At 48.0% G+C, this 27482-nt stretch overlaps 1 protein-coding gene across 1 annotated transcript in view; it reads left to right on the top strand.

The window, feature by feature from the left end:
- LPCAT4 (lysophosphatidylcholine acyltransferase 4) overlaps positions 1 to 27482 on the top strand; it is a 536940-nt gene that overhangs the window by 53852 nt on the left and 455606 nt on the right. The gene's annotated exons all lie outside the window — the stretch shown is intronic.

Below are 27482 nucleotides of genomic sequence, written 5' to 3'. Positions count from 1 at the left end.
CAGTATGCTCATTTGCCCTATTTGGGTCCATGGAGATCAGTAGGTCAACAAGAAGGCAACATGAAAAAGATGTTATCACTGGGTGTCTTGTACGACACCAAAAACTCTGCAAATGACGTGAAGAATCACATGGCAGAGGGATGGGAAACACCGCCACTATGGTGAACAATGCAGTTGAGCTTTCATTGATTCTGGAGTCTGATGACGTGGCACCTCTCTGTTGCCTCTGCCATCCCAGTCTGCTAAGCTGAAAACGAGAAGTACATTGTGCGGTCGTTGGATGAGGTGCTTTAGATCAAATTGCTGGATCTGAACTTGCAGTGGATTGCTGCAAGCATAAATCGTCACCATTGAGTTGAAGACAGCACCACAGATCTGCCATGAGTGTAGTCTTTAATGGGCAGTGCCAGAAGAGCAGCCTGCTGTAAGTCAAACAGACCTACCGCCAACCTACAATAAAAAAATCGTAACTGTTTAAAAACACAGAACAATTCTCACACTGGCCGCAGGGACACAGCAAGCACACGATGTCTTAAGAATTGCATCACTTAACATTACTACACAGGCAGGGCTCAAAAAATCTACTCGACCACTCGCTATGGTAAATCATTTTTTATCAGGTCGAGCTATTTTTAGGACCTATTTGCCCCTTTAGGCTAGCTGACAAAGAACAGATGTTCTGTTCGGTCAGAAAGTGAAAAAGATGCCTTTAATCATGTTCTTTTACATGTGCTCTGTGTTCAGAGACAGAGGCCAAAAGTCCATTTGTCTTTTTCCATTCTGACTGCAGAGTTCCAGGATTGTCTAAAGTGACCTGTTATAAAAACGGAGAAATGAAAATCTAGGTGGGTTTTTCCTTACATACATTTAAATAACTAAGTCAACTGTACACAGATTTCAAAATACATCTCATTAGCTATAAAAGACCATTGTTTTGTGCTTCATTGTGATGATCCCAAACTTTTGAGGTGGTCCATATCCCCTACAGGGAATGGACAATACAGTGGAACATAGACCTGGGATTAACCACTCCAATGTAGTTGGACTCTACAGATCTTTCCACTTAGACAATGAATTCTCAAATAGACAAGGTTAGCCGTATTGTTCTTAGTGAAAGTACCCTCCTTTTGGCCTGGCTACCCCCACTTTTTGCCTTGCCTTGACCCTTCTAACCAGGACCCCAGTGATTGTGCTTTCTCACTCTAAATCTGGTTGCTTAGGAATTTGCACACCTCACAATTGGCATACTGTTGCCCCTATATAAGTCCCTAGTATATGGTACTTAGGTACCAAGGGCATTGGGGCACCAGGGGTTCCCTATGGGCTGCAGCATGTATTGTGCCAATCCAAAATGTATCTGCAGGCCTCCCATTGCAGCCTGGGTGAAAAGGTGCATGCACTCTTTCACTACAGATGACTGCACCAGGTCACTGTAAGTCACCCCTATGGTAGGCCCTCCTAGCCCAGAGGGCAGGGTGTGAGGGCACCCCTGCATGAGCAGAGGTTCCCCTACGAGCTCCAGCTCCATTACATTGGGCACTTCGTAAGTGCAGGGAAGCCATTCTACCTGTGTACTGAGCACAAATCACCTGTGTCCAGCTACATTCGCACATGGGCATGTTTGGTATCATATATGTTGGAATCATAACCCAATATTGTTTCTAGTATTGGTTGTATGATTCCTTGCACTCTGGGGTTCCTTAGAAGACCCTCAGCATTGCTCCGATCAGTCTTCCGGTGTTTTCTGGGCAGCCCCTGCTGCTGCCACCCCTCAGACAGGTTTCCGCCCTCCTGCTGCTTGACCAGCTCAGGCAGATGAAGGCAATACAAAGTATTTCCTGTGGGAGAGGGAGGTAACACCATCTCCCTTGGAAATAGGTGTTACATGGCTTGGGAGGTTAGCCTACCCAAGCCACCAGTATGCTTTGAAGGGCACATTTGGTGCCCTTCTTGCATAAACTGGTTTGCACCTGTCCAGGGACCCTCGGTCCCTGCTCTGGTGCGAAATTGGACAAAGGAAAGGGGAGTGACCACACCCCTGTCAATCACCACCTTAAGGGTGGTGCCCAGAGCTCCGCCAGGTGGCCACTTGATTCTGCCATCTTGGATCCAAGGTGGGTAGAGGCCCTTGGGAGCATCTGAGTGCCCAGGTCAGGTAGGTGAAGTCACAGCCCCCTCCTGATAGGTGGTCACCCTGCTAGGTGACCAATCCTCTTTTCTGAGCTATTTAGGGTCTCCCTCGCTCTCAGATTCGACATACAAGACTCCAGCAGGACTGCTCTGCATCGTTTATTTCATTTTCTGGCCACTGGGACTGAAGCTGGGCCCTCCAGGAACTGACAATCTGCAACTTCCGCGACGACTCCGCTCTGCAACATTGTTTCTTCGGCTCCTTCCAGCAACTTTAACATTTCCGTGGCTTTGCATCCTCTGAGGACGGCGTAAGAATGAATCTCCCTTGGAATGAAGGAGTCACTCCCCTGCATCTGCAGGCACCAACTGCAACGACGACCGGCTGCGTGGATCTTCTCTCCTCAGGAACTGCGTGGATCCTGCATCACATGTGGTGGTCTGGAGTGATCCTTTCTGCCAGGTGTCCAACTTAGACAGTAAGTGATTGCCTGTCCTTGCAGGACAGTAACCCTATGCACCTTGACTCTTGCAGCTACCAAGGCTTGTTTGTTGCTCCTCCAAGGGATCGTCAGGCTCCGTGTAGCCCTGCTCCCAGCACTTCTTCCTGCAAAGAACAGTCTCCTGCCTGCTGCTCCCGCGACGGGGGACACTCCTCCACGTGTGTGAGAGGACCTCACTGTGACTCCTGTGCTTGCTGCCAGTGGGTTGCCTGTGGGGGCTGCCTCCTCTTCTTGTGAATCTCCCACCTGCTGAGGGCCACCCCGGACTCCCCTTCTTGGGTTTGGTCCCCTGGACCTTGTTGGTCCTCTTCAGCCTCGCAAAAATGTCTTTGTCTCTTGCATTTCATTTTTTTGGTGATTTTCCAGCATCTCTGACCGACTGCATCTCAATTGCCAACATGGGATATCACTTGCATTACTTCTGGGACGTTTCTTCGGCTCCTGTGCTGCACTACTGATCTTCTTTGTCCATTGCGACCTGGTTCTGCATCCACAGAAGGGTGGGTAGTGGCTCCTGCCACACCTGGACACTCCATTTCGAATTGGACTTGGTCCCCTTCTTTTGCAGGTTCTGTTCTGTCAGGATCCACCTTTGGGTTCTTCCAGTCTTGGTTGGGTTTTGCATAATCCTTTCCTAAGTCCTTCTATCGGGTTTGGGGAAAACCAGATACTTACCTTTGCTCCCCTGGTCACTCGGGGTCACTCTGGTACTCTCTTCTTGGGGTCCTAATTCCTCCAGCTCCCTTCTACTGATTCCACTTCCTTGAGTTGGGGACTGCCTTTCACATTCCACTTTTTTAGTATATGGTTTGGCACTCCCCTAGGTCCCTCACTATTTGCTATTGCTTTTACCAATGCCTATTGCTTTCTATGCTATTTACTGATTGCTAATGTATAAATAATAGTGTATTTACTTACCTCCAGTTGGGGGATTACCTATTCAGTATCCTAGTGTTTCTGTTACCCTAATAAAGTACCTTTATTTTTGTAATACTGTGTGGTTCTTTCATGTGTGTAAGTGCAGTATGACTATAGTGGTATTGGATAAGCTTTCCATGTCTCCTAGATACGTATTGGCTGCTCATGCACAACTACCTCTAGAGTGCCCCCGCTTCGTACACTTAACTAATAAGGGACACCTGGACCTGGTATAGGGCGATAACACCCTAGGTGGTCACCACACACTAGGCCAGCTTCCTACACAGATCTTCTGAACAGTCTCACCTTCATATTAAGTGTGCACAGATCTCACATCTGGGCCATTTGAAACCATCTCCGGTACATACTGATGTCCAAGCTGGTGGTCAACTGTCTAAGCTACTAATATTTGGCTGTGGCAAATCTTATAGCACGTGTTGGACCTGGCATCCGTAGGATGGTCCTACCCTGAACTTTTGCCTTTACCTCCTGTTTTGTTGCGGTATCTTTTTGTTGGCCTTAGGACTCTGAGCAGTTTACCTCTGCTAGCCAGTGCCATTGTGCATGTGCTTCTCCCTAAAACATGGTAACATTGTGGTACCCACAATTGGCCTTTTTAATTTACATGTAAGTCCCTTGCAAAGTGGTATACCGCATACCCAGGGCCTGGAAATTAAATGCTGCCAGTGGGCCTGCAGCACTGATTGTGCCACCTAGGGTTGATAGCCCTGTAAACATGTCTCAGGCCTGCCACTGCAGAGCCTGTGTGTGCAGTCTAACTGCCACCCAAATGTGTCAATTAAAACCTCTTGCCAAGCACAGAATTCCCCTTTTCTTACATATGTCACCCCTAAAGTAGGCCTTAGATATCCCGTAGGGCAAGTTGCCATGTAAGCAAAAGCCAGAACATATACTTTAAAGCTTTCATGTCCTAGTAATGAAAGACTCCCCAAAGTTGTTTTCATTGCTGTGAGGCCTCTCTCTCTGTCATAAGCCAGCATTGGGAGTTCCTTAAAATACTTTTAAGCTGTAATTCCTGAGCTGAGAGGAGTAGCTGTATCATGTTTAGTACAATTGGAATGGTAATCCTAAATCCTCCTTACTGGCAAAGTCAGATTTATTATTACTATTTTAGAAGTGCCGCTTTTAGAAAATGGGTTTTTAGATACAACTACCCGTGTATTCCTCACCTTATGAATTCTTCCACTGCGCCTGCATTCAACTGAAATTTTCTTCCCAGCTCTTCACGTTGACGAAGACGTCACAATGGCACGGCTCCCCACGTGACTCCATCTGACGTCATCGTGGCAATAAGAAGTCCTCAGTTCACCTTTTTCTTATTGTTCTATTTACAATGTCTCCATAGAATAAATCAGGTTTTAAGCCTTGTCATGAGTGCAGGGGTCGCATGTCGGTCACAGATCCTCATGAGAACTGCTTGTGGTGCCTAAGCTCGGACCATGACGTGGAGGGGTGCGTGTCTTGCCAACGGATGAACCCGGAGGCCTTGAAAGAGAGAGAGGCTAAGCTCTTCTTGGCAAAAGCTAAGAAGAGGCATAAGGGTCATCGAAGATCTAAGGTGAGGGACTCTTCCTCACATAAGTCCTCGATCCCATAAGAAGTGTCAATTCTCGACGCCGTTCTCCCAGGGATCTGTTTCGGTCCCCTCAGCCTCAGAGTCCACAGGCTTCTCCGGCGCCGTTGTTGATTGATGTTGTCGAGTCCCCGGTGAGTCCTCCGATTCACTTTTCACCTGTGTTAACGCAGGAGCCAATGGCACAGGCTTTGTATTTCACCCAAGCGCCTCAAGATAAGCAGAGGTTTCCTGCCTTCCCGACTCAGGGAGAGGATCCAGCGGCATTCCTTAATGCTATGTTTAGCATTTTCAACAGGGCTGTGGCCCCTGCTGGTGCACTGGCTGGTCCCACGGGTCCATTAGCTTTCTCTCTGAGTTCGCCGGCGCCATACAAACAGGCCCTGTTTGCACCCTTCTATCCAGCTGAAGGTGCTGTTTTGGGGCCAATGACATTGTCGCCCCAGATGATGCTGCCTACGGTGCCAGTGGAGTCAATGCCGGATGGAGCCTGATTGGGACGCAGCATAGCTCCACCATCTCCTTCGCCAGAACGTCCATCTGCCCTGAAATCTGTCAAGGAGGAGGGCCTTGGGGCTTTTGGAGGAGCAGGAATATCAGCAACAGCTGTTGGAGGAAGGGGAGATTCCTGAGCCTATGGGGGAATTTCAGGGTCTGGACTCTGCAAGTGGACTAGATACATCCCCTGAGTGGGATCTTTCATCCCTGGGCGAATTCACAGAGGAGGCAGTTTCTTATCACAGTGTTATAAAGAAGGCTGTGGAATTTTTGGAACTTCCGTTACCAGCATCGGAGGTGAAAACAAACATCTTGACTGAGATGTTGCATCCGTCCAGAGCCCCTACTCCTTTTTAATGATGCCCTTACTGAGCCCATTTTAGACATTTGGAGGAAACCTGTCACAACTCTAGCGGTTTCCAGGACTGTGGCTAGGAGGTACAGAGTTGCTCCTGGAGCTCCTCAATTTTTGTCTCAGCATCCAACACCTGAGAGCTTGGTGGTGCAAGCATCTTGTTAGGCCCGATCTGTTCCTTGTTCGTGTCCTGCTACCCCATCGGATAGAGAGTCTAAGAGGATGGAGCAAGCAGCCAAGAAAGGTTTCTCCTCATGCAATATGGCCTTGAAGTCGGTCAATGCTACCTGTGTGCTGGGGAGGTATATTCATGCCCTGATAGACACAGCAAGAGCTGTGGTGCTGAGCTTGCCTCAGGATGTGCAGGGGCAGTTTGAGGAGCTCCTTTTGGACACTCAAGCGGTGGCCAAGCAGGTTATCCAGTCAGGTTTGGAAACCCCTGATTCAGTTGCCGTGGCAATAGGCACTTCGATGGCGACCAGGAGGCATGCGTGGCTTAGGTCTTCTGGCTTTTCCATGGACGTTCAGACAACTTTGTTGGACCTTCCGTGTTGATGGTGAGAAGTTATTTGGATCCAAAGCCGACTCTGCTTTGGACTGTTTTAAAGACAGCAGGGCTACTGCAAGATCCTTGGGGCTAAAGACTTCAGCGTCCATCCCCTTTACATCTTTTCGGAGGTTCAGGGGGTTTGGCCGTGGGTCCTCTTTTCGTGGAAGGCCACAGTCCAGCATGCAGCAGCCTGCCAACCCTCTCTATAGGTCTTATAGAGGGCGGGGGAGGGTTAGAACATGAGGAGCCACCCAACATCCTCCTGCCTCATCTTCTTCCTCTTGGGGAACCCAACAAGGAAAGCAGCCCCAGTTTTCTCTCCATCTTGGATCATGCCTCTCCTGTAGGGGGAAGGCTATTTCATTTTCTTCACGAGTGGGAGTTTATCACATCGGACTCTTAGGTGCTGAATATTGTGGGGAAAGGGTATGCCCTTTCTTTTCTGGAGTTCGCCCCCCTCCCATTCCTCCCCGTCATTTGTTTTGCTCGGAAGACCATCTCCTGTTGCTTCAGCAGGAGGTGCAAGTCTTTTTGTTAAAGGGTGCAGTGGAGTTAGTTCCAGAGCAGGAAAGTGGTCAGGGATGCTATTCGAGATATTTTCTGATTCCCAAGAAGGATGGTCGATTTGAGGCCTATCCTGGACCTGAGGATTTTGAAGTGGTTCCTCAAACAGAAGAAATTCAAAATGCTGACTCTAGCACAGGTGCTTCTGACGTTGAACAAGGAAGACTGGATGGTGTCTGTCAACTTGCAGGATGCTTATTTTTATATCCCCTTTCTAAAGTCGCACAAGAAGTATCTCCCGGTTGTGGTAGGGTCACAACACTACCAGTTTGCAGTCCTTCCTTTTGGTCTTACTTCTGCACCTCAAGTCTTCACGAAGGTGATGGCGGTGCTTGCAGCGGACCTCAGAAGGAAGGGAGTTTCTGTATTTCCTTACCTGGACGATTGGCTGATAAAAGCAAATTACAACACAGTAGTTGTTCAACCTGGGTTTTATGGTAAACGTGCCCAAATCTCACCTGGAGCCCTCTCAGCACCTCCTGTTCATAGGGGCAGTACTGGATAGAACATTGAATCTGGCCTATCCTCCGCCTCAGTGGATTCAGGACATTAAGGCGTTGATTCCAATGTTTCAAAAGGGAGCGGCTGTTCTGGTCCTCAAGGTCCTACGTCTGCTCAGTCTGTTCTCTTCTTGCATTGTGCTGGTCATTCATGCACGTTGGCACATGAGGACTCTCCAGTGGTGCCTCCGCAAGCAGTGGTTTCAACACAAAGGGGATCTTGAGGAGTAAATAACGATCTCCAGAGACGCTACAGCGGATCTATGATGGTGGGCTGTGGACGGCAACCTTTCCCAAGGAGGACCGTTTTGCCTCCCACCGCCCGTGGCCACGGTCATAACGGATGCTTCCACTCTAGTTTTAACTTTTGCATAGTGGCTCTACAACTGCGGGGAGGCAGCAGATTGTACCATGGTGGTCTAGTTGTGCCTTCTAACTGAGCTAGCCTAGAGAGTCTCCATGTCTCACACCTGGATGTTTCTTATGTAATCTGCCGTACCTGTCTCAGGTATGCATCAGAGCTGTCCCTCTAGTGTGCCCAAATCTCACAGCTCACTTCAGTTCTCTTTGCTCAGCTGTGTATAGGGGGTAGTGTGGCTTTTTGAGCTGCTTCCAAAGCATTACAGTTCTCTCTACTGGTGCTTTGCTAACTTAGTGTTGGACTTTTGCTTATGCAGGGTCACCCCCAGTCTTTTTGCCTCCTGCCTCCTATTTTTTTCTGACCTATTGCTGTTGGCTTTTCAACTCTGAGCACTTTACCACTGCTAACCAGTGCTAAAGTGCATATGCTCTCCGTGTAAATTGTATGTAATTGGTTTATCCATGATTGGCCTATTTGATTTACTAGTAAAGTCCCTAGTAAGGTGCACTAGAGGTGCCAGGGCCTGTAAATCAAATGCTACTAGTGGGCCTGCAGCACTGATTGTGCCACCCACATACGTAGCTCTGTAATCATGTCTCAGACCTGCCACTGCAGTGTCAGTGTGTGTATTTTTACACTGTAAATTCGACTTGGCAAGTGTACCCACTTGCCAGGCCTAAACCTTCCCTTTTCTTACATGTAAGGCACCCCTAAGGTAGGCCCTAGGTAGCCCCAAGGGCAGGGTGCAGTGTATGGATAAGGGAGGACATATAGTAATGTGATTTATATGTCCTGACAGTGAAATACTGCCAACTTCATTTTTCACTGTTGCAAGGCCTGTCTCTCTCGTAGGATAATATGGGGGCTACCTTTAAATATGATTAAAGTGTAGATTCCCCTAGAGAGTAGATGGACATATGGAGTTTGGGGTCCCTGAACTCACAATTTAAAAATACTTCTTTTTGTAAAGTTGATTTTAAGATTGTGCGTTTGAAAATGCCACTTTTAGAAAGTGAGCATTTTCTTGCTTAAACCATTCTGTGACTCTGCCGTGTTTGTGGATTCCCTGTCTGGGTCAGTTTGACAGTTTGGTTGTTTTTCACCTCACACTACACAGTGACACAAAGGGGGCTGGGGTGTAACCTGCATTTCCTGATTAGCCATCTCTACTAGGAGGGAGGGGTGGAGTGGTCACTCTCATCTGAAAGGACTGTGCCTGCCTCTGACAATGCCGGCTCCAACCCCCTGGTGTGTGTCTGAGGCCTTGCCTGCACAAGGCAGGATTTCACAAGTAGGTGTGAGTCCCCTTTGAAGAAAGGTGACTTCAAAGACTAAAATGGGTATAAGAAGGGCACCCAAATCTATAGACTTGAGAAACACTTCTGGAACCAAGAGGAACCTCTGCCTGGAGAAGAGCTGATAGCTGAGGAAGAAGTGCTGCCCTGCCTGTGACTGTGCTTTGTGGAGCTTTCCTGCAGTGCTGCTTTTGCCAGAGTAAGAGGGCAAAGACTGGACTTTGTGTGCCTTCCATCTTGTGAAGAAATCTCCAAGGGCTTGAGTTCGAGCTTGCCTCCTGTTGTTTGAAGTCTCAGGGGCCGCAAAGACTTCTCTCTGCCAGCACCTGGAGTCTCTGGAGAGACTCCTGCTCTGACAAGTGGTGCCCTATCCAGTCCCTGGGCCCTTGAAAGGAAAGCTGGTGGAAATCCAAGGAAATCGACTTCGGACGACTCCGGACCGATGCCGCTGCTGAATCCGGTGACGAGGCCTGCACCCGATGGTGTGACCTTCGCTGGAACGCAACGCTCTTCGCAGGCCTGACGCCGCTGCAGCCCCGCTGAAGTCCGCGACTCCATGGAAGTCGCCGCACCACGTTGTGACAGACGCCGCTCGAAGTGCACGGATTCAACGTTTCGCACAGACGCCGCGATCCCCGACTTCGCGCATCGGCTTGTTTTCACTCTTCACCAAAGGTACTGTACTTGGGGGTCTACACGACTCTGTGTCAGGCGCCGCTGGTGTCGGCTTGTTGGGAACAAGTCCGTCAACGCCGTGTTAACATCTCATTGAAGCATTTTTGTTTCTAAGCGCTATTTTTTAGTTTAATCTTTAAAAATTCATAACTTGACTTGTGTATGTTGGATTTTTGTCGTTTTGGACTTGTTTTGTTTAGATAAATATTTCCTATTTTTCTAACCTGGTGTTGTCATTTTGTAGTGTTTTCATTAAGTTACTGTGTGTGTTGGTACAAATACTTTACACCTAGCGCTCCGAAGTTAAGCCTACTGCTCTGCCAAGCTACCAAGGGGGTAAGCAGGGGTTAGCTGAGGGTGATTCTCTTTTACCCTGACTAGAGTGAGGGTCCTTGCTTGAACAGGGGGTAAGTAACCCGACTGTCAACCAAAGACCCCATTTCTAACACTTAGCTATTATATTCTGTTGTATTGCAACTTTATGTAGTGCTTAAAACTCCTAAGTGGGGTCCAGAAGCGCCTACCTACATAGATAGCATGCTACATGCTGTAGTGTGTCTCGTTGGAAATGTGTGGTCTTTGTTTTGATCCTAAATGGGAAATATTTTCAAGTTGTGTGAGATGACTATATAGATGATTATTATGTTATGGGATGCAGCGCTTAGCAGTGTGATGGATAAAGTGTGAGAGAGCCAGAGAGAGTGGCGCGCACAGCTTTGAATAGCACTGCAGGCCCCTTTATGCTATTTCTTATGGTATTAGTCCACTTAACTGGTTATTGCACTAGGATGCTCTAAGAGGCCCTGGGGCCTGCGGAGTTTTCAGAGGGGACGTGGCGGCCCTGGGTCCCAGGTGGCACCACAACATAGGGATATAAGGACAAGTGATCTTGCATTCTGCCAAGGGTTGAAGCAAAGAGTGGCTAGGTGGGTGATTCGAGGAGGTACTGGGAGTCAGCCATGTGTGGTACGAGGGAATTAGGTTGCAGCCCGCCAGCGTTGCACAGAAGCGGTCGGCTGGTGCAGCTCATGCATGCGTGGAAGATTGCTGTACCACAGCAAGCCTCGAAACAGCACCCTGTCCAGAGTGTAATAATTGCCGGCACATCACAGCACACAATATCTAAAGGCAACCAGAACATGCCTTGTAACAGCTTCAGAAAAATGTCTGACCTCTCATAAAGGCTCACAAAAGCTTACAAAGGCTCATCGACTCAGTTGACAAGAGGTGCAGATTTAAGGAAGAAGGGCATCCAATTTTTGGCATGATGGAGGACAACTACAGGGGGTGCTCGTCCCTCCTCATTTATGGTCGTGTTTTCACTCCAAAAGGGGTGTTAGTTTATGACTTTCGGGAAAAGACGGCCCCAGATTTGGTCTATCTGAACCAGCATCCCAAGCTGGTCAGTTTTTGCAATAATTAAGGGCACGGCAATGGTAAAAAAACATATCAAAGGTTAAGGAATCTGCGCTAAACAGCGCAGAAAACTGTATAAATTGCCTTCCACCTTCAATCCCCCATACAGTAGATCAACTGGGAACCCAACCCATGGGGTGATTTCTACGTTTTAGAAGTTGCAGAATTACTGATTAAAGGGCGCACTACTGAGGTCTGGTAAAGTAAGAATGATGCTGGCCCGGGAAAGGAACAAAGCACTAAAGAGACGAAGGCAAGGTTCTCTGGGATTCCTAGAGGACGACCCAGTAACATGTTGGGGTGACACCACAGTCTTGAAAACTCCCTCAACAACAGCAGCTTCTAAAAAAGCAAGAGTGGCAGTCACAATCAAGAAAGAGGGATTCAAAACTGACTTTTTTATCATCAAACATTTTAGCTAACCCTATTGCTGTATTGAGCAGTCCACCCCCAATCCTCAGTTGAGGTAACCAAAGTGATACTAGCAGATAGTGATGAGGCCCTGATGACGAAAGAGGTTGCCAAGAAGAGCCTGAAGTAAGCTAAGTGCCAAAGTTTTATTCCAGCAACTCCAGTCAAACAATTCAAGTGGATGTTCACAACTGTAATCCACCAAGTATTTTTCATCTTTAAACCTCAGTAACTGGGATAACGTTTGCCCGAGGTCTTGCTTAGTATATCAGCAGGAGCAACCAGTAGGCACAAGGCCACAGGACCAACTTCTAATCAATCCCTCAGAAATGGTATTAGGCAAGCAGGATCACAGTGTAGTGCAAATCAACGTGCCTTTGGCACAGCCTCCAGTCCCCTTGCAAGGGGAGATGAGACACACGGAAAACCACAAGAGTCAGCTCAAGTCCGTTTTCTATGTGTAGCAGCAGCGCCTCAGTTAAGTGGAAATTCTCCTTTAATATTACGACCTCTAGAATATTCGACAGGCAGGGTGAGAAAAAGGAAATTGTACCACTCTATCAAGAGGAATCTGGTAGTTCACTACCTGCTTCTTCATATTCAACCAAAGTCAGCAAGGAAATCCTTGAACCCACTTAATAGGTGAGCCAGTGGCTGTGTGGCACACGCTTCTGTCGACCATGGATGCAATGTCCAAAGCAATCCACCATCAAGCTGATTACCAGGAACTTCAGGTGGATCTTCATAACATCCTGGCATTGCACACAGAGAGTACTGCTTAGAAGCTACAAGCGCTTAATGATTTGATGGGGAGGGCTCAAAATTATTTGTATGCCCAGCAAGTCTCATATCAATGTGCTCTCTCGGGATAATCCCCAATGACTTAATCAATTCTTAACAACATTTTGACAGAAGTAAGGGCTCAAGCATCTAGATACTTTGATAGACATATAGTCGTAGAATATGAGGCAAGAGAAACAGTACATGTAAAAGATATAGCAGGTACTAAAGTCTCACAAGTAATAGATGATTCCCTAGTACAGGCTACCTAAACCCCCTCCAGGTAACGGGCCCAATGTCAAAAGCAAAATAAGGTTCCTTATACTGGACGCAAATGCTGCTGGGAGGGAGAATTTTGCTGAGGCGGCTGCAGAAACAGCAGAGAAAGGGATAGTAATCACTAAGAGGGAAAAGAAAAGGCAACAGAAAGAATGGTAAGGTGGCACAGCAAAACAGTATATGGAAATTATTTTTAAAACCCAGAATCCTGCAGGCTATTGATTCTGAGGGGGGGGGAGGGTAGAAAGCGAAACAAATGTTTCTCGACAGGAGAATTCACATCCCCAAGGCGAAGAAACTGAGGCAATCCCCCAGAGTATGCAAACTAGTGTGCAGGTAAATAACTTAAGACAGTCTAAAAATGGTCAAGACTTAAGGGGTCATTGGGAGTTTGCCAGACGGAAAAGGCCGTCCGCCAAACTCCCGTGGTCAGGTTACCGCCAGTGCTGTCCCCTTCCCGCGTGCCCTATTATGAGTTTCCCATTGGCCCCAGCGGGAAACAGCCCACAACATTGATGCCAGCTCATTATTGAGCCGGCAGCAATGTTGCGGTGCGTAGGGTACACCAGCACCCATCACGCACTTCACTGTCTGCAAAGCAGACAGTGCAAAGTGCAACAGGGCTGTCCATAGGGCCCCTGCAATGCCCATGCCAAGTGCATGGGCAGTGCAGAGGTCCCCATGAGGCCCTCGTCTCCCTGTCTCTGCTAGCCTTTATATTGCAGGGCTAATGCCATGTAATTGCTGGCGGAGAAGGGACTCTTAATCCTCAGGGCATTGCTGCTTGCAACAATGCCCTTGGGGTTCGGCACCGCCAGGCCGTTGGATGGGCAAAAAGTGGCTGTCCTGGTGGTCTGACCATGGCGCAAACGCCACGGTCATAATTTGGCTGCCGGACTGCCACATTGGCGGCAGTTCGACCGCCACTGTGGCCCTGACGGTCTGAAGTCCGCCATGGTCATAATGACCGGCTTAGTCTTTAGACTGGCAGGTAGTCCGCTAGCTTCAAACTCTGACAAGGGACAACAAGTGAATGATTATAGAGAACAAATGCAGGAAACTCCCAAAGATAATTTTTTGATTTTAGCATCTAATGGTATGGATCAACAAAGTCATTTACTAAATAAGGGAAACCCAAATTTGAGAACGTGCTGGGGAGGTAGCCAAATCCAACAGTATGAAGCTTCAATCCAGTCCCTGGATCAGGGGTTCAGTTATCAGCAGTCTGGGGGTCGAAGAGCCCAGCAAGTCTTCGGACCGTCTGCAGCAGAAATGAGTTGGAATTTGATGGGGGCTTTCGACATCCAAAATAGAGGAACCATCATAAAAGCCATGAATGAAATTCAGGCCATAGTACATATCACATCTGCAGACGTGCGGTCAGTGGAATTTACAGCGCATCCAGACAGAAGTGACAGAGAAGCAACACTAACAACTTGGGCCTCGTCTAAAATTGTAGCTTTAATTATGGCAAATCAAGCTATTTTCAGTTAATGGGGAATTGTGCTTCAACAGATCGAATCTCTTTGCTACCCTGGCCCACTGCTTTAGACAAAATCCAAAGGGAGCTCAGTCTCAAGAGGAGCACTGAGAGTTAGTAACGCCCCAAGAAGGTTTGAAAATCTAACAATCGTGAAGTGCTTGAGTACGCCCTTTCAGGGCCCAATTCAGTAAGTGTATCTTGGCTCATTGTTTCTTAATAACCAGGCCAGGCATCGGCCTTTGAATGGTCAAGTCATCAACGGCCCTGATAAAAAAGTTGATAAAAAAAAGAGTTCTGATAAAAAGAGGAAGGTAGCATAATCATCTGTTTCTGGAACACTCATAGGCTGGAGAATCTACTACAAGAAGTGGAGCCAAGGGTATTTTTCCAGAATTATGACATCATCTTGATGCAGGAAACGTGGTGCATAGAGCCAACACAAATTATTGGCTATATTGGGTACCACGTTCCAGCAATAAACTTCCTGCAATTTGGTCACAAGAAGGGGCCTCCCAACGTTTTGTTCTTCCAAATATGGTTGGGCTATAGAACAAATAGATCTTGGAGTTTTAAGCTGGTGCCTAAGAAGGCATGCTCTTCTTGTACACCAATGCTGCTCATCAATGTATATATTTATCATAATAAAGCAAAAAAAGGGAAATCATGAAAACGTTGCTTAAAATCACAAAACTTTTACAGATGCAATATAAGCATGCAACCTTTATTATTTCTGAAAAATTTAACGCAGATCTAGGCAACACTATTACAAAAGTGGGCTCTAAACGTAGTGGAATAACCCTAGGAAAGAGGTTTAATAATCTTGAGCTAAGGGGTTTGATTGGCCACACAAAAGGAGGGTTCACCGCCTTTAATTACCTTCTTAAGTGACAACAAAACTCAACATTTGACTTTAATCAGTGAAGCTGCTCTGCCTCAGATCACCTCCTACCAAATACTTATCTGCACAGAGAGTGATCACTTTCTGCAGTCTATCCAGATTCTGTGTAAATCTCAGCTGTTGTGTCCAACAAATTCCTGGGGCTACCTATGGCCTACCTTAGGGGTGCCTTGCATGTTGTAAAGGGAAAGGTTTGGGCCTGGCAAGTGAGTACACTTGGCAGGTCGAATTGGCAGTGCAAGACTGCACACACAGACACTGCGGTGGCAGGTATGAGTCATGTTTACAAGGCCACTCATGTGGGTGGCACAATCAGTGTTGCAACCCCACTAGTAGCATTTGATTTACAGACCCTGGGCACACACAGTGCACTGTACTAGGGACTTATTAGTAAATCAAATATGCCAATCATGGATAAACCAATCACCAATACAATCTTCATAGGGAGCACTTGCACTTTAGCACTGATCAGCAGAGGTAAAGTGTGCAGAGACAATAAACCAGCAAAAACAGAGTCCAGCATACCATAAAAGCAGGAGGTCAGAAGGCAAAAAGACGGGAAACACACCAAAAGATGCCAGGTCTAACATAATGTAAGTGTGCCTACATTAAATTATGTTGGAAACTTTGTGCTGCCGAAGGTGGTTCCATTAGTAACTTATACTGGATGGAAATAGGAGCAACATTGTAGTAATCTAAAAGGGGTAATAATTAGAGGATTCATTCTAAATCAGGCAATTAAGGAACTAGGCTTGCAAGAAGCATGAGCCATGAGCATGGGGAAATTAGCATTTAATTGTATAATAAATGTTTCAACCCGGTCTCTGTCCTTATTAACAGATAAAAATGCTCTTGCACAAAGACGGCATACTTGGATAGTGATAACCTCATATAAGATTTTGCAAACCCAGGAGTACTTGTCAATACTTTTTTTCAAGTTCTAAAGTACCAATTTATGTTATTTTGTTTTGGTATGTTTTGGTAAAGACTTAGGGCCATATGTACGAACACATTTTCCCATTGACACAAAATGGGAAAATCCCTTTGCTACATCTGGCCCTTAGTTCTTTCCTGAAAACATCAGCCATCAACTCTATCTTGTCGTCTTTGCAGGTATGAGCAAGAGTCATTTAAACATGTTTTTTGTGTATGTTCGGTACCTGTGGCACAAAGGAAAAAGTAAATGAAACAACTTTTTATAAATTTGAACATCCGCTTGTGTAGGCAAGCGGAAATCAGCTGGGTAAGTGGCGCCCCAGTTCCTTTGTCTTGCAGGGGTGTAAAGTTTTCTCCTTAAATGTCTAAAAAGAACAAGAATGGTCTGGCGGAAGACCAGAGCACTTACCAAGTGCAAGCATTTTAGTAGTTAACCACCGACAGGTATTCTGAAAAGTGTGCTTTGGTGTTTCCTAAGACAATTGTTTGTTTAATAGCCACCATTAGCTCACCCGTATTAAAGCAAGCCGGAGATCCTTTTGTTATGAAACCATCTACCTACACAACAGTTGTCTAGCTTACAGTTTTTATGGATTGTTCTTTGCCAATGTTGTATGTATAATGTTGCACAACGTATTGGCACTTTAATGGATAAATTGATTTATGACTTGTATTTAAGGTTCAGTTGTTAGTGGGAAAGGGATTCAGTAGGCCTAGACCACAGTTTATCTAAGGTACTCTCCATGATCTAAGTAAGTATTGGTGCCTTACTGCCCTAAATAAACAGTCCTGCATACATGTTCAAGTGTATATTAATAATTCATTGTATAAAGTCGTTTTTAAGATAGCATTTTTAGGATTGGGTAGCTCTCAAAATTTTGAAATACTTGTTTTTAAGCTAAATAATGTAAAGAAGTTTTTAGAGTGGCTATAGTGTTTGTGAATTGATTATATAGTAAACAATGGTTATAATTAACTATGCTAATAAACTTGACTTTACTAAATGTCATTAGTGGACTTCAGGACACATTGTGCCACCACCAGAGTGACAGTGCAAAGCATGGCTGCAGGCCTATCCCTGTAGCCTGGCTGTGCTGTTCTCAAACTGCTATTTCAACCTGTCAAAATAACCCCTTTTGACAGGCCTAAACAATCCTTTTAAATATTAATAACCCCCTCCCCCCCCTACATAAGCCTTAATACTCTATAAGCAGGGCCACTGGAATTATGCAATTGTGTGGCTGTGGCAGTTTCTGCCTATTTGTGGATTTACTACAATTGCCACTTAATCCACCATCTGCATAATCTGCAGATTTTAACAAAAATAAATTATCTGTTTGTAGCTCAAACGATCAGTCGCTCACAAAGGTTGACTGGTCACTTTTATGTTGGTTATTGCTATATTTGTGTGTAAAATTGGTACTAACTCAGTGAAACGTATCCAGATAGTGTTAATAGTTCAAAAAATTACAAAATAATCAGGTAACACTATCACAAAATGTGACACGTGGTGCTGCCTAATTCATTTTTTCGTGCTGCACAATATAGTCAACCCTGTTGCATAATTAGGTTCTACCCAGCCACATAATTCCGACGGCCTTGCCAATAAGGCAGGGTGTGTGGTATTTAAAAGACAAGTAAAGGCTTAATGTAACTGAAATAAGGGATGGGTTGGCCTTTTCAATAGCCGTACCTGTGGGTAGCCACAGGACTCTGCACAGGGGAAGAATGTTTCTGCCATGTTGGTTTTGGGAAGAAAAACTCAGTGTGGGATTGTTTGCTGCCTGCCAAACAGGAACTGCTGAAAACGTGGGTAGGGTTGACTGTGGGAACTTTTTCCCCATTAGTTGGGGAGGGGCCAGGAGTCACTTCCACCCACAAGCTAGTGTCAGGCTTAAATGTTGCATGCACCCCTGGTTATGTCTCCAGATCACTACTGGATCTATGGAAGACAGAAAGTCTGCATCTGATGTTGAGACCTGTGAGGAGCACCCCAAGGGCAGGACCTGCTCCCACTTGTACCCAGGTTAAAGAAGTGGACTCCAAGGATCAGTGGGCTAACTTTCTGCTGTGCTACTGTAACACAAAAGCTGCAGGAAACCCACTTTCCTGAAAGAGCCCGTTTGATCAGTTTCAATTGGACCTGCCCTGGACACTGCTGGTGGCTTCTGTTGGAGTGAGCCCTGACCCCTAACTCCTGTTCCTGTGTTCCTGGAACACAAGATGGTGGCAGAGTGTAATCATCCTGTCTTAAAAACTTGGGATTTAGAAACTTTTTGCTCGCTTTTTGCTTGGAGAACCATTATGGGATCAAGACCAAACTGCTATCCGATCCGCCAAGTGTCTATCGCCGATGGGCCTGACTTCTCTGCAATTCCTCCTACATTCTTCTTTTTAGCATCAACTCTGATTCAGTGCTCTTAACGCCAACTGGCCTCCAATGAAGACCATGTCAAACCCTCTCCAACTACTACCCTGCTCCAGATAAGAATCTAAGTATGGAGGTAAAAAGCTTAATTGGGCTAGATGATGAGCAGCTTTTGATTGATGTCAACAACTTCCTGGGTGCAAATTTCAGACTTTTACTTCTCAGAGCTTTTTCTGACTTTGTCAACAGCTTCTCTGAGACCTCTTCCTTCGACAATGAGCCCTTCTTTGGATCCAACCTTCAGCCTTGTCTCTCTGAGTACTCTATCTTCTTGAAAGTATTCTAAATGTGAGGGTATCTTTCTTACCTGGATCAAGTCAACCTTGTATCCGATCCGCGCAATATTACTGTGAGCTTAAAACTTTACCCGAGGGGGCGTGGTCTGGTCATGAGAATGGTGGCTACCTGAGTGCTGGGCTCCGCGTGACATCAGGGGAGGCAGAGGAGTCAGCGGGACATTGGGGACCCTTGTACCTCTCCCCAAATTCCCCCCCCCCCCGACTGACGAAGGCCTGGACAGCTGCTCGGGAGCCCGAATGTTAGGTTGGTGATATTCCCTTTACGTCCGTGGACCGTGGTCTTAGAAGAAGCCACGGACTGGATTTGAAGGTGGGTGGGGGCCTCAATGATACATGGCGGGGGCCCAACAGGGGAGCACCAAGCATGACTGCAGTACTCTTCAGGGTAAAGGGGTCCACGGTCCACATAAAGGGCAGTGACCGCGGACCTGAGCATAGCAAGAGGAGAGCAGTGCCTCGGCGGGGGTGCAACCGAGGACCCATACGAGGGGTCCCGCTTGGGACCGTTGAATCCACTGGGGTGACTGCAGTACTAGGAACAGCAGAGAAGGCAGCCGCAGCGGAGTGATTTAGGAGACAGCAGCACCTTGTGTGCGTGCAGCGGTGACCAGTGCGAGTGACCCAAGGTGCGCCTCCTGGCCTAGTCCGGGCGCAGTTGGAGTCTGCGGCCTACAACACGGGAAACAGCTGCGGGCTCGGTTAGAGTGACAGCAGTGCCTCTGAAGCTTACAGCGGGGGTGCGAGGGAGACGTCCCGGTGGCAGCTACCGCAACATCCAGGACAAAGGGAGAAACCACAGCAGGCGACAAAGGGGAAAGACGTTGGCTTATCTTACCTCCACACCACAGTGAAATTGAAACCTGATTATATCCCCAATTGCAGACAACCTGAGCCTCTGCACCTGTGGTACTCCTGGGGGCCCACACAACTAGAATCCCAGCGAGGAGGTCCCTGGCGTACTTGTAATACCCTCAGGATACTGGGACATTGGCGGAGCCTATGACTTTTCCAGTAAGGTGAGGCCTTGAGCCAGACCCCTCTCCTCCGCCTCCACCGCATAGTACACCACGATCAGGGTCACGAGCGGTAAAGGGTGACGCAGGCTCTCCGGACCAAGTAGGGCTCTTTGCCCTTTGCTAAACCTGGCCACGGCCAGTGTTTCTCAGGGTACTCCAGTACCCTCTCATCATCTTATCGCACCCTTTCAATTTGACCCGCAGCGGATAACGGATCATCACACTGCCCACCCGGGGCCTAATAAGCAAGGGCCCTGGGCCTCCCAGGGGCCCACGGAGTACTCCACAGCCAGTCTTAACGGCCTGGTTACCAGCTCCGCCATATCCCTGGTGAGGGATATTCCTAAAGTTTATCCCTACCCTCTGACTGCGGAAGAAAATGCTGACCTCTATAGGTCTCTCAGTCAAAGGTGGTCATCCCACAATCCTCTCTATCTGTGGCTTATGGAACAACGGTCTCCTTACCTGGTACTGAGGCTGCTATGGACAGTCTCCTCGCTGCGTAAGTGAGCCTCCGCTCTGGTGGGACACCTTCTCCAGCCATATAGAATCGGGACATGCGTGACAAAGCGGAGCATCAGGACAATGCAGCAGCGGTAATACCGGGTCGTACCATCAGACCCTAGAATCGTCCCATCATAGAGCCTGAGACCCCTGCAACACTGGACGACTGGGTCTATACTCTGGTGATCCTAGTGGTGCTCTTACTTCTCCTTCCCTGAGACGATGTCCCCCGGCAAGGCACCTGGCAAATCATCATGCAAATCTACGTGCCAACTGCTCTTCTTGGAAGCTGTTTCGCAAACAAGACCAATGTCCTCGTCCCCCTCCACTGTCGACCTTAGCTCCACTGTCGCCCCAGAGACTCCCCGTCCAGACACAGCAATGGAGCGCATGCTCCAGGAAATCTCCGCAGTCGGCCCCGCCTGGAAGCAATGGACTGTAAGATCACAGACCTCTCAGCTGACTCCAAGTCAATTCGAGCAGACATTGCTGGCTTCCAGGATAAAGTCACGGACTTGGATCATCGTCTGCATACTGTCGAAACCAAGGTGGCGGCCTTCCCAGATAACTAACCGGAACTGCAATACCTCTGCAACAAACTTGCAGATCTAGAGGACCGGCGCTGCAGACGCCAACTGTTGACGTCTTCAAGGGCACATGGACCTTACCGGACCGATGGCCAGGAGATTCGTATTGTTGCAACCTTTTCCTGAGAGAAGTATGAGAAAAGAAAGGTGTTCCTCACAATCAGGCCCCAACTGTGCCATTTGAATATAAAGTTTGGTCTTGTTGTGCCGGCCAGAATGTGAGTAACGATGGACAGCAAATCCAGTAATTTCTTTGAACATGCCGATCTGCGTTCTTTCTTGGATGGCATTTTCGCCCAACCCATGGACCAGGTCCCCGAGACTGCCCTGATATGACCTCTCTTGCCACGCGATTCCCTTCTACATGCTTACGCCTTCCGAAGCCACCCTGTGGCACACAAAAGGGCACAGATTCTTTGACCGCCCACCACGATCCCAGAATGAGAGAGATGTGGTTCTTCAAGCAGTGGCAGACATCACCCAGAGGCCGTTCAGGGACAGAGAAACCCACCTTGCCTGCTGATTGACCGATTGTCTGGCATACTTCCTGCAGAGACCAACAGGACCTTCTATTACACATTGCCGAGTAACTAGTCTGGTCCTCGGTAGAGCGCTAAGTACCATGCATGTTTCGTTATGCTATTGTTGTTGTACACTGTACCATGCCTGCTCTTCTCATTGTTGCTGTTGTTGCTCTAACCATGTCACATGTTAGGATGCAGACCGTATTCCCTCCCCTCCACGGCTTCACCTCTGCATTTCCCTGACCCGGCACCTCATGATCATCCCGGGCCCACCTTATCGGTTGCTTATCCTCACTGCTCATTATTGCAGCATTGTTCTACCCCCTTGTCCGAGTTCTTCATTACTCTGCTCTTGGTCCTAACCTACTCAGTAACGGGGGGGGTCAAAACCCTCCCACGAACCCCCAAAAACCAAAACCCAAACACCAACTACGGGAACATACCCTATCGCGAAAGCAAATGCAGAACAGGATGAACCAAAGCGTACCGGGATATTACCTTCCACATTGCCCGCCCCTGTCTGATATGCCTCTTGTTACCTTACCCGGCTGACTGCCCCCTGAGCACTCTTTCAATCCCCCCTTAACCCACCCCCCCTATGTTCCCGGTAGCCTCCCTCATACCTCAGTTGCTCTCCCATGCCCACTGTCTCCAAGGACTTCTGAGTATACGCCTGCCGACTAGAGAGTACGTTATGTGACCCTTTCTCCTCGTCCAGGCCATACGTGTCCTACGTCCTTATCGTCCAGTCCTACTGGCATGTCTGTGCAAACATCAGGACCTTTCCCACTAGCCCCTCACCTCCCCCCCTCTATCATGGGACAATTGCATCCTAGATTCCTCCCTGCTTGCTCTCTGTCTCCCCCTCCCTTTCAGGTTTACCTGGCCGTGGTTTTCACAGGTTCCGACCCATGGTATACAGAGTTAGGCTCACACAAGATTCCCTCTCAATCCAGTCCTATCACGAACCTGACTTATCTGCTAATTGCTCCCTCTGAGCCTCATTTCTTTCCTTCTTCTGGTCTTCTCTTATCCTTTCGCTTTACCTTCCCTCCCTCTCACCCCCAACTTTTCTCTTTTCCCTCACTCCTTTTCCTTGCTTGGTTTCATGCTATTGAGTGCGACCGCGGCCCCCCCATTCTGCCCTCCCCCCCACCTCCTGTTCTCTCTATTTGCCCACCACTTTGACATGTACAGCTCAAATAGGCATGCTGCACTTCACAGATCTGGCAGCACCGGTATTATCCTCGCAGACTCCCGTGAACGCTTTGGTCATGGGGACTGCTCTCCCGTTAAAGATAATATCATGGAACGTACATGGTCTCATGCATTATATCAAACAGAAAAAAGTCCTATCTTACCTACAATCCAAGCGTGTGGATATTGCCCTATTGCAAGAAACCCATCTGTCTTCCTCAGAATCTGGAAAACTGCGCCGGGAATGGGTGGGCCGAGTACTTTATAGCGGTAGCCCACGGTCCTCATCGCGAGAGTCTGGCCCTGTGCGCAAATGCGGGGGTCACGATTCTTCTCCGCCGTTCCTTACAATTCAAGGTGCTCGGGTCATGGACCAACCCTGAGGGTCGCTGCATCCTCACCAAACTTAAACTTGGGGATCATATACTCTGTATAGGCTCCGTCTACGCCCCCACAGGTTCTAAGCATTCATTCCTTCTCTACCTTAATGGTCTCCTGAAAGAGATCGGAGAAGCTCACTACTTATTGGGAGGGGACTGGAACTTGGCTGGCGATGCAGTTCAGGATAGAACGGGCAGGTTGGATATCAGAAACAATGCAGACAGAGCCCTGTGGGGTGATGTGCTGAAGGACCACTGGCGCCTCTCGCACCCGCTCGACCGAGAGTACACCTTCATCTCCCCGGTCCACGTAACGCAGTCCTTATTGGCCTACTTCCTCATCTTGCAGAAGCTGACTCCCATGGTCCGGGACTCCTGTATTCTGGAAGCTGCGCTATACGATCATGCCCCAGTGCTTTTAGCACTGGAATTGGGCCTTGTCTCCCCAGGCAGTAAGCCATGGCGTCTAAATGTGTTGCAGTAGCGTACACCTCAGGGTAAGGGTCAACTCCGTGATCTCATTTCTACCTATATCAATGACACCAAAGGCTCTGCCTCCTCCCCTCAGGTTTTCTGGGCTGCGGCAAAGGCAACAATCAGAGGACAACTTATGGAAGACGCTGCTCTTGCTAATGCTCAGAGATGCTCTCGCCGACTGGAACTGGAGGGGTCTAATAGTAGCAAGCACTTGCGTATATACCATGAACCCCTACCAGGCTGCACGCTGTCGCCTGGAAAAGGCGAACATGGAGCTTAACGCCCTCTATACCTCTCAGGCAGAGTACGCACTTCAAAGTTTGAAGGGTAGGCACTATGAACAAGGTGAAAAAGCAGGTAGATTGCTAGCTGCCCAACTGCGCCAGCAGGAGGCAGTGCTGGCCATTCCTGCTGTATGTGATAGCGCTGATGAGCTTCTAACGCACCCACAGGACACAGCTAGTGCATTTGGGCGCTTCTATCGGACTTTATATACCCCCGAACTGGAAGCAGATCACGACCGTCTAACTGCGTTGTTTGAGGAGACTCATATACCCAGTCTCACGGAAGAGGGCCAGGGCCCTACTAGAGGGGGAGATTAGCAAGGAAGAGATCTTGCATGCTATTTCCAACTTAACCTACCATAAGGACCCTGAGAAGGAGGGTTTTACAAATGCACAGGACCAGAAACGGTAGACTCCCTTTATGAAGCATTTCTGGGCGCTGAAAGGACAGGCTTTTTGAATCCTCTTTCCAATAGGGCTTTCGTAGTAGTACTACTGAAGCCAGGGAAGGATCCCTTACTGCTTGCCAGCTACTGCCCCATTTCCCCCCTCAATGGGGATGTCAAGATCCTAGCTAATGTCTTGGCAACCTGGCTCAAAAAGGTCAGTCTGTCCCATATACATCACACACAGGTGGAATTTGTACCCAGACGATCATCCAGAAACCATCTCTGCACCTTAGCACATACGCTTTGGGCTACCAGGGACTCCAAAGAAGAGGCTGTAGCTCTCTCCCTTGACGCTGACAATGCCTTTGATAGAATGGAATGGTGGTACCTCTTCGAAGCCTTAGACTGTCTCGGACTGGGGGATTGCTTTATTAAAAAAGTCTGATGACTGCATGACTCACCCACAGTGCAGGTGAATTGCGGGGGATTCCTCTACGATGTGTTCCCCGTTAACCGAGGGATAAGGCAGGACTGCCCTCTGTCACCACTGCTCTTGGTTTTGGGGGTTGAACCATTAGCAGCGCACATACGCAGATCCCCATCCATAGCCGGCGTTTCCATCCCGGGGGCCGCTCTGTGATTTATCTTTATGCTGACGACAACTTATTTACGCTCCCAGACCTTGATCACTGCCTTCCAGCATCACGGCCAATACTGATGGAATTTATTTGAGGCGCTCTCGGGCTATAAAATCAACTGGGACAGAAGTGAAGCCTTACCTCTATCCCGAGTGATTACGAGCTCAGCTATGACAGACTTCCCCATCTCATGGAAGCAATCGCAACTCAAATACCTTGGAATTCTTATCAACAGGGGCTTTAACCAGATGGTGCCGGATAATTTAGAACCCCTGTTAGCTTGCACACAGAGAGACTTTGAAAAATGGTCCCAACTGGGTCTCTCCCGTTGGGGAAGGGTACAGGCCGTCCGTATGTTTACTTTACCACTGTACACGTATGTCCTTGGGATGTTACCACTGCTGGTACGTCTTCCGATGATCAGGAAAGTGGATGCCTGCATACGTAAATTTGTGTGGGGTACAATGCGACCACTGCTTTCTAAAGCTGCGCTCACAGGGAGGAGCGAATGCGGAGGCTTGGGACTGCCCTCTGTGGAACACAATGTGCTGGCGCTTCACCTGTCTCAGCTGACCTTTCTTCTCCCAGGTACGGATCCAAACTCGTGCGTCACTATGGGGCAACACTGGCTTATTGATGGGGGGGAGGCAGTTACTTGGGAGGACTGGCGGGCAAAGGGCATTCTGACTATCAATCAATTCCTCGCTGACGGGATGCTGAAGTCGTTCCAGACGCTGCAGAATGAATATGGGCTCCCTAATCACTATATTTGGCAACACCAACAACTATCACATTGAAATTTTGCCTTTTAAACTTTGCACGACTGGTACTGGATGGCCCAAAAACTTGGATCAGCAGGATTGTTACCCCATGTGCAATGCTGGCATTGTACTCTCAAGTTGTGACCTACTACACATACTATGTGACTGTCCGACCACACAGCCGTACTGGGAGGCGGTTGGGGCCACATTGCTGGCGGTCTTACCATTGCCGCCTTCTCTTCCAACATACTTGCTCCTTCTACATGATACTGGCGGGTCCCGGGGTATGTCTTGTATGCAACTCCGCCACTTATACACAGCAATGGCCACAGCTAAACTTTGTATTTTCTGACAGGCCCCCTCCCATGATGAATGGCTGTTGACAATGTTCCAGACTGCTGCCCATGAATTTATGATCTATACCATACAAGACAGGATGGAGGTATTTCTGCAAACTTGGGCCCCCTTTCTCCGGCTTGCAGACGGTTAACCTCTTGTGTGCCCCTGCCTCCCCCTCCACCCCCAACCACATCCTCCCTTCCCACCCCCCACTTCCCTGCACCCCTGCCCCGCGGTCGCCCTCTCTCTCACCACCTCCTTAATTGCCCCCTCTCCCCCTTCCTCTCCCCCCTTATCCCCCCCTCTTTTCTCCCCCTCACATCTCTCTTCTCTCCCCCCCCCACTGCCCTGTTACTCTCAATTTCCTTCTATCTTGCCTCCCCTCCCTTCTCACTTACCCCCACTTTCAGATCCCTCGGCTCGCCCCTCCCCTCTAATCCCTGCTTCCCCAGTCCAATCCCCACCCTCCCCAACCCCCTTCCCAGGATTCTTCTGCTTTTTCTTTATTTTTCTTCCCTCTGCCCTCCCTTCTACCACCTCTCATATCATTCTCTTCTTTTACTTTTTTTTTCTCTATAATGGATTGTGACCCTCATCTTTTACTCCCTTTACCCCTGGCACATGACATTTTCCTCTTCTGCCATCGTGGAATAAGAGGTCACACTAGTAAATAGTGTCCGCTTGCCACAACCCCTCCTCTCTCCATCCTGTTGTGCTTCACTATGATTCCCGCCTCCCAGAGGTCTCAAGCCTATCAGTGGCGCTTTCTCCTGCTGGGTCGTCGGACCAAAATCCCTGAGGCCGCTACGGATAGGAGGCCTTAAGTCAGACACTACCTCTTTTCCTCTGCCTCTGGCCAGCATCGATATTCTTATAGAGCCCTACCCTCTCTTTCCCTACAACTCGGGTCCCGGAAGAGTGGACACAAGATACTGTATGCTCATTGCTTACATTTGTATCTGTTTGAAGGGATGCCCCATCATTGGGGGATCGGCTGATGTTGCAACTCTAGATGTACAGTACAGAATGTGAAAGCTCACTATATTCCGCTGTAATGTTTGTCATGCATGATGCTACATTCCTGTTAATAATTCTTACTAAAAAATTGTGGAGAAAAAAAAAAACTTTACCCTTGTCCCGGTGTATTGTGAACAGTTGCCATTGGTTGGCACTTTGCTCTTTTTTATGCTATTATTATCTAAAACTTTAAAAATTCAGAACTCTCCTTACTGGATTTTTGTAGTTATAGTGTCATTGTGTTTATTGAAATATTCTCTTTTTATAAATCACAGTTATTGTGTCGTTTAGTTTTTTTATTGTTTTTATACTTAAGGCTTTCAACATTTTCTTAAGCTAAGCCTATCCGCTCCATGCCATGGCTATCAATGGTTGAGCTTCGGACCTAATTTTTAGACCTAAATAAGAGCGCTGGGAGGACTTCGGGTAGCCATGCGCTTTATAAATCCTCTTAACATAACATAACTGTGACATTCTTATTTGTAGTGGTGCACCA

The sequence above is a fragment of the Pleurodeles waltl genome, chromosome 6, assembly GCF_031143425.1.
Source record: "Pleurodeles waltl isolate 20211129_DDA chromosome 6, aPleWal1.hap1.20221129, whole genome shotgun sequence".
In the NCBI taxonomy this organism is placed as follows: Eukaryota; Metazoa; Chordata; class Amphibia; order Caudata; family Salamandridae; genus Pleurodeles; species Pleurodeles waltl.
This window is presented reverse-complemented; position numbering and strand designations above follow the sequence as displayed.